The following is a 7,532-nucleotide window of genomic DNA, read 5'->3' as shown; positions in this document are numbered from 1 at the left end:
CAGAAACCTGTTTGTTGAAGTCATTGAATCATTTGTGTGCGTGCATGATACTTTATTATTTTTATTGACCTGTTTTTCGCTTCACCCGTGAATCCATCCTATTAAGGCAAATGTTGAGTTTAAGCAAGCTTTACAGAAAACTGGCAGAAATGTCATTCACATGGAATAGAAGTTGTAAGTGTTATATAGGAAGTTTTTATGTGAAAGATTTGATGTTGGAGAAAATTTTATTTGGTTATTTAAACTTTGTGCCATTAATGAGCAGCCATGGGTTCCTCTAAGCAGCTGCCTAGCACTCTGAAAGTGGAAAATAATTGATGCCCACAAAGCAGATCAAGGCTAAAAGTAGATGGAAAAGCATTTCCAGGTCATAGTTTCCTAATATCATAATATCATCATTTCTGATAATATCATTCAGAAAAGACAGTTAACAGGAACAATGCATGTGAAGTTGAGATCTTGAAGATCTGAGAAAACTTTGGAGGATTGCTAAAAAAAGGACTATCTTACTTGACCGCAAGACCTTTAGTGCAAACATTTCTGTCGCAATGAGCAAAAGCACTGAATGTGTGGAGAGAAAAGAATACAGAATTTCATAAGAATCAAACTGTTAAGCAAGTGGGTGGATCGATAATGTGGGAAGCATTGACTCGGTTAAATACCAGCAAATATTGGAAGCAAACATCACATCTGTTTATATAAATACAAAAAAAGGATGATTCTACAGCAGCATAACAATTAATATAGACTTATAATTCTCTTTGCAATGATAACTGGGTGAAGATCCAAACAGGAACTGTAAGACAATTTACTGGATACAAAAAGTGTTTACAAATCTATGACCCTTGCAAACGGGGAAGTTACTAACTACTGATCATGCAGATTTTGGGTGCCCGGACCGGTTTGAATGAGAGTTGCTTAATGCTTAAAATATTGCTTTAATTTTATGCTGTTTCAAAATAAGCACATATTTTCCTCGCTTAGCAATTCACAAAGACATTTTGTGTGGGGTGTCCACCCCTAACATTTAGTCCTTTCATTATACTTTAAGCCATGGGGATTGTGAACCAGCCCTGAGGACTATGTTGGGTGGACAGAAGGAGAGAGCATGGTGACCTATTTTCTTCACATATATAACGCGCTTATACAAACACATGCACATATGAATAGCTGATGGCATTAACCAGCAGCCAGCAAAACTAGCACACCCATCCCCACCCATATGCTTGCAGATGAACACTTGAAAATTAGATTTTGCGTAAAATATAAACAGATGGCTGAGCGTTTATAGGAACAGTTTAGTGTGGGGGGGACATGTAATTTATACAATTTTCCTTTTACATTACCAAATATGCCAATTACAGTTGTGAACTCTGACACTATGGTCATATATACTGGTCAAAACTGGGCCATCAGTAGGCCTATGGATGCTACTGTACTAAAACTAAAAGGCAGCCAGAGTCCAAGAGAGCACAACTGGCCTCTCAGGGGTGGGTTGATGGCACAGGTCTTTTCCCTAACGGCACTCCTAGCGCAACAGTGGTCAGCACGGGCTGTAGCCGGGGAGCCTCGCTTTTCAGCTGCAGGTCAAAAAAAGAGGAGCTGGCTGGCTGGCTGGCTGGCTTCCTTCACATGTGTTGGAGGAGACAGCTAACCTAGGTGCTAGCCTCCACCCTCCTAGTGATGGGGGGGAGCTCACATGAACAGGGTCTGGATAATTGGCCTTCCAAACTGAGTAGAAAATGGGGTTAAATTATTACAATTATTTGTTTATATAAAAAATGGGACAATAAACTGACTGGAACTTCTGCATAATTCAATTCTAAATATTTGGTTGGACACTGAAACATTAAGGCTGTGCCTGAAACTGAAGGCTGCTAGCTGGCCACGCTGGCTCAGAAGGCGGTGTAGTGATGAAGGCCTGGGTTGTGGTGTTTCAGCAGTGGTTTCACACCAGACCACTCGGAATTCATGTATTAGCATCTCAGCCACTGAATTATGCAAATATTCTGAGTACTAAGTGTCATTTGTATTTTATGTTCAGTGTTTGGGGTTAGATGAGTGATGGGTAAAGCATGCAGTTAGCTAGCTAGCACAATATGCTAACCTCATTCCTTATCAGACACGTTAGTCTAAATGTGCTGTGTTGGAGGCGAGAGATGGTGTGTGTGTGTGTGTGTGTGTATGGGAGGGAGTGAACATCCACAGCCGTCCCTGAACTAAAATGGGTCGACTGTTGAAAAGCTGTCTAAAAAAGGCCTCCACCGGTCATCGCCGAGCTTGCGGAAGTGTGACCCTGTGACGTTTGCTTGCAGGGGCTGTTTCCTAAACGTCGCTGTGAAGTGGGCACCCGCATGTTAACCTCTGTGGTCAGCGGGCTTCCTCTTCTAACTTCTGCCTTGTACTTTCTGAAGGCGGTCGTCCTGTTGGGGAAGTTTCAGCTCATCTACAGCACAGGCGCTGTCTACACTGTAAGTGTGTGTGTGTGTGTGTGTGTGTGTGTGTTGATCGCTGATGGTCCACTCAGGCGTGTGAACGCGCACATGCATGCTAATGAGCATCATGCCTGTGTGTGTGTGTGTGTGTGTTTCACACTAGTTTCCGTGCTCTGCATCAATTCCTCTAAGGACCCTTATAGTTCTGCTACAAAACCCATGGGATAAGGAGAGAAGGAAGGAAGGAAGGCATAGCCTAAATTACCCCTGAGAAAACAGGGTGAGGTGTTTAATAAGCAGCATGAGCAGAGATAGCACCCTTCCCACCAGGTTGTAGCTGGACTTGGTTTCATGGATTGGGGCTAAGTGTAATTTTATATGGACGTTGCACCATAATCTACCCTGACACATCCCTAATCCCTGTGTATGTTACATAACCACCGCAATTAGTGGGGGACAGTGGTGCGTGTGGGTCAATGTAGGCCACTGGCGCCCTCTTGAGGAAGGGGTGAGTAGTACAATACAAAAACATTTATTAAAATAGACAATAATATGTTGCACACCTGAGCAGTTGGTTGCTTTTATCAATAATTTATTAATAGTTTTGATCAGAGGAGGATGGGTCCTCCCAAGGTTTCTTCCTCCAGCTCTGAGGAAAGTGTTTTTCTGGCCACTGTGGCCTTTGGCTTGCTCACCGGGGGTCTTAGGTTTTCTCATGTCTTCTTATGTTGTTGATTTCTTGTCTTTTCACTGATTACTGATTGTGTAAAGCTGCTTTGTGACAACACCAGTTGTAAAAAGTTATCAAATAAATAAATGTGATTTGATTTGATACAGTTCAAAAAGGTGGAGAACAGGAGAGGAGACGAAAGTGACTAAATGACAAGACAAGACAACCACATTCACCATTTGTGTGGCATTTGGCTTTCACCTTTAACCCATCCGTGCAGTGAACACACACATACACACCAGTGAAACACACACAGTGACTGGGAGCACACACTGTGTACCACTGCCTTGCTCAACAGTGGCAGCTTGCCGAGTATCCAGATATCGGACCCACAACCACCACGCCATCAATTAGCCCGGAGCCTCCACTGCCTCAGCAAATGAAGAAGTGAGCAGTGCACTGACATCGGTTCATTAATGCTTTATATACGCCACTGTGTTCATTTATCCGTTTCCAAACTTCTCCTTACATTCTTAAAAATAAAAGGTCCTACAAGCGATGCCATAGAAGAGACACTTTTGGTTCCATAAAGAACCAGTCTTGTAATGGATGTGTGAGTCTGAGGAACCGTCACTTAACTCATTTACTGAACTCATTTAAAGGCCCGCTCACACATCTATATTACAGGTTCTTCATTCAACCATCCATTCGTAGCACCTTTATTTGAGTGTAAGGTAGTCAGGGTATGATTTGTAGTACACAAATTCACCATGGCTTCTTAATGGGATAGTAAACATTGTTACTTCTACATCTGTGACCCTGCCTTGTGTTAACTAGCTAAGTTTATACTGTGGGATCACTGAGGCTTTATGATGGTAGTTCATGATACTGTAACTACTGTATGGTAAGCCACGATTATACCATAAGCTACTGAGGTACCTTATGGTAAGTATGATACTGCCATGATTTTAATGGTGATCCTTAGTAATCACCATATAAAGAACAGCCATGCTGTTCTGTTGCTTTTTATACAACAGTGGAAAATAAATAAAGTGGGAAATAAATAAATTGAGCAGAGAATGTAGCATTTAATAAGTTTAAATGTTTAGTGTTTCCTTCCTCCAAATTATAGCCAGTTCCTTAACTATAATATAAATAGCTTGCTGCTGCATTGCAGTAAGTAACTCCACTCACTGCACAGCCTGCAACTCCTCCTCCAGCTCCTTACACAGACCAACTCATTAAACTGCGTTTCCCACTCACTGTGTTTTTATTCTTGTCCGATTGTGTTTTTGTTGTCATGTATTTCTGTCTTTCAGTTCTTTTAGTGTCTTTTTTAGTGATGCAGTGTTTGTGAAAAAGCCATGCTGTTATTTCGCCATAACATCACGGCTTTCTCACAAACACTAGAGCACTTCTCGACCAATCACTGATCAGACTGGAATAGCTGTTATATAGCTAATTTTAAATATCGTATTAATCACTACAGTGTGTGTTCATTATATTAAACAGTTACACCACCACGGTTTCACTCTCCACTTCTGTAATTACTGTTTGTGTCGTTGCTGTCCAGAGAAAAACATGAATCTCTAAAACAGCAACTTCACAAAAAAAACTTCAGGAAAAAAAGTTTCAATTTGGAGCATTTCTATTGGTCCAGTTATCTCAAATGAAAAAATGGACAAAAATGGTGAGACATGTTTGTTGTTGGACAGCAGCGATACACTATTTGCTTTTTTGTTCTGTTGTTACAGTTGATAAAAAGTTATAAATTAATTTTGCTTAATGCTGTTACTTTCTTTCAGAGTTACTTTAATAATTGAATTATTAAATTATTATTTGTTACACTTACATGTTTTATCAGTCTGTTGTCCTTGTAAAAGTAAATCTATTTATACAGATTTATGTGATGGCTGGGGACGTCCAGGAGAAATCAGCAACCAAACATGTTGACCTACAACCAGCTCACATCATCTCATCTACTTTTAGTATTCTTTTATTAAATATTATTATTTATTCTAATGTAATGTACTCACATTCAAATATACATATTTACAGGTGTATAACATACTTAGCTAAGCTCAATAATGATTTTAAGGAGGACAATGACAAAATCAATGCAGTCAGCAATGTGCAGCACTATGATTGTCAGAGTGGTGCTGCCCCCTGTAGGTGTATACAGAAAGTGCATGTTTTACCAATTGTTTAAAAGATTTACATTTTTAAATGACCTAAATTACTTAATCAGTGAGGTCACAATGCATTGTGACATCACAATATCATGAGGGCATTGTGACCTCATGATATTGTGATGTCACAAAGCATTGTGATCTAATGATATTGTGATGTAACGATGCATTATGACCTCATGATATTGTTATGTCACAATGCATTATGACCTCAATATATTGAGGTCATAGTGCATTGTGATGTCAAAATATCATGAGGTCACAATCATACGGTCACAAGGTTATAATGCATCATTACATCACAATATCATGAGGGCATTGTGACCTCACTGACCTCATGATATTGTGATTTCAAAATGCATTGTGACCTCATGATATTGTGATGTAACCATATATTATGACCTCATGATATTGTGATGTCACAATGCATTTTGACCTCATGATTTTGTGATGTCACAATGCATTGTGAACTAATGATATTGTGATGTCACAATGCATTGTGAACTCATGATATTGTGATGTTACAATGCATTATGACCTCATGATATTGTGACATCACAATACATTGTGAACTCATGATATTGCGATATTACCATGCATTATGACCCTTATGATATTGTGATGTCACAATGCATTGTAACCTCATGATTTTGTGAAGTCACAATGCATTGTCACCTCATGAGATTGTGATGTCACAATGCATTGTGACCTCATGAGATTGTGATGTCACAATGCATTATGACCTCATGACATTATGATGTCATGATATAGTGGTGCCACAATGCATTGTAATCTCATGATATTGTGATGTCACAATGCATTGTGACCTCATGATGTTATGTCACAATGCATTGTGACCTCATGATATTGGGATCTAACGATGCATTATGACCTCATGATAGTGTCATGTAACGATACTTTCTGACCTCATGATATTGTGATGTCACAATGCATTGTGACCTCATGATATTGTGATTTCACAATGCATTGTGACCTCATGATATTGTGATGTCACAATGCATTGTGACCTCATGATATTGTGATGCCACAATGCATTGTGAGTTCATGATATTGTGATGTCACAATGCTTTATTTTCTCATGATATTGTCATATAACGATACATTGTGGCCTGATGATATTGTGATGTCACAATGCATTGTGACCTCATGATATTGTGATGTAACGATGCATTGTAGCTTTGTGACTGTATGATGTAACAATGCATTGTGACCTCATGATCACAATGCATCGTTGAAAGCGAAAAAGAGATCTGGTGATAAGGATGAGCTGAAAGCTGTGCAGAGGGGACTGAGAAGGAAGATCAGGGCGGGGAAAGCCAGCTACAGGAAGAAGCTGGAGGAGCAGTTGCAGCAGAACAACGTCAGGGGAGTTTGGAAAGGCCTTAAAACCATATCAAGTCCAACTCCCAGGTGGCGAGGGACCAAAAGTGGGTGAATGATCTCAATCTATTTTTCAACAGATTTGATCAATCACCTAGCCCTGCCCCCCTACACAGACCCCTGCTGTATCCCCACTCAGCAGCACTACCATCATGCTGTCCTCCCCCTTCTCTCACAACTTTTGGCTCACAGTCATCATCATCATCATCATCCTCTAATGGCTCATCGTCTGGCACCCATTCACACATTCCAGCACCCAGCCCCCCTGCTCCAACCTGTCCTTCACAACAACCCATGTGAGAAATGAGCTGAGGAAGATCAAGACAAAGAAAGCTACAGGTCCTGATGGAATCAGTGCCAGGCTCCTCAAGTCCTGCGCAGATCAGCTGTGCAGGGTAGTTGAGCATATGAGCCTGAAACTGGGAAGAGTACCACAGCTGTGGAAAACATCTTGTGTGGTACCTGTGCCCAAAACACAGCACCCAAAGGACCTAAACAGCTACAGGCCGGTGGCACTGACTTCTCATCTGATGAAGTCCCTGGAGAGGCTAGTCCTCAACCACATCCACCCTCTGGTGAGCCCATCCATGGACCCTCTTCAGTTTGCCTACCAGCCTGGTGTCGGGGTGGATGATGCTGTCATCTATCTTCTACACAGAGCTCTTTCTCACCTGGAGAAGCCTGGCAGCACTGTGAGGATCACCTTCTTCGATTTCTCCAGTGCTTTTAACACCAAACAGCCAGGGCTCCTAAAGGACAAGCTGGGACACTGTGGAGTGGACAGTCACCTGTCGAATACTGGACTACCACACCAACCGACCACAGTATGTGAGGGCA

This window comes from Salminus brasiliensis, chromosome 1 (genome assembly GCF_030463535.1).
Source record: "Salminus brasiliensis chromosome 1, fSalBra1.hap2, whole genome shotgun sequence".
Lineage (NCBI taxonomy): Eukaryota > Metazoa > Chordata > Actinopteri > Characiformes > Bryconidae > Salminus > Salminus brasiliensis.
This window is presented reverse-complemented; position numbering follows the sequence as displayed.